This window comes from Otolemur garnettii, unplaced genomic scaffold (genome assembly GCF_000181295.1).
Source record: "Otolemur garnettii isolate 467f Iridium unplaced genomic scaffold, OtoGar3 scaffold00006, whole genome shotgun sequence".
Taxonomy (NCBI): Eukaryota; Metazoa; Chordata; class Mammalia; order Primates; family Galagidae; genus Otolemur; species Otolemur garnettii.
In genome coordinates, this window is record NW_003852401.1 from 26770594 (window position 1) to 26771229 (window position 636).

The window sequence follows — 636 nt, forward strand, 5'->3', positions numbered from 1 at the left end:
TGTGTGAACTCCTTTCCCCTAGTTGTTCGAATGTGTGCAATAGGATGCCTGCAACCACAGTTACCACAAGCACACCTGTGCAAGTGCCAACGTCTCAGAGAAAGGAGCTGTGGCAGATAAAAGGTATTCCAGTCTTCCTTACCACTCTGAGCCGAAATGCAGGGCGTGGCTATGCAGATATGTTGCATAGCCACACCCATCACTAGGTCTTATTATCAGGGTAGGGTTTATATTTAACAAATGCATAGAAATCCTGCTAGAGCTTATTTTTTGGGTAGGTCTTATTTTCTTTTCTTTTTTTTTTTTTTATTATTTTTTCTTTTAAAAAATATGGAACGCTTCACGAATTTGCGTGTCATCCTTGCGCAGGGGCCATGCTAATCTTCTTTGTATCGTTCCAATTTTAGTATATGTGCTGCCGAAGCAAGCACGGTAGGTCTTATTTTCGGGGAAACATGGTATAAGCAGGGAGGCCCCATATATGTGTGTTTATATATGTGCACACACATACATACCACATTTTGTTTCTTCTGTTCATCCTATGATAGGCACTTGGTTTGCTTGCATCTTTTTGCAATTATGAATAGTTCTGCTATGAACATAAATATACAAATATCTCTTTGAGACCTGGTTTTC

General features: G+C 39.8%; 1 non-coding gene across 1 annotated transcript; it reads right to left on the reverse strand.

Moving 5' to 3' along the window:
- Window positions 1-324: 324 nt before the first annotated feature.
- Window positions 325-431, reverse strand: LOC111722916. The gene has a single exon (XR_002771550.1). It is a non-coding gene; the product is annotated as a U6 spliceosomal RNA (small nuclear RNA).
- Window positions 432-636: the final 205 nt, after the last annotated feature.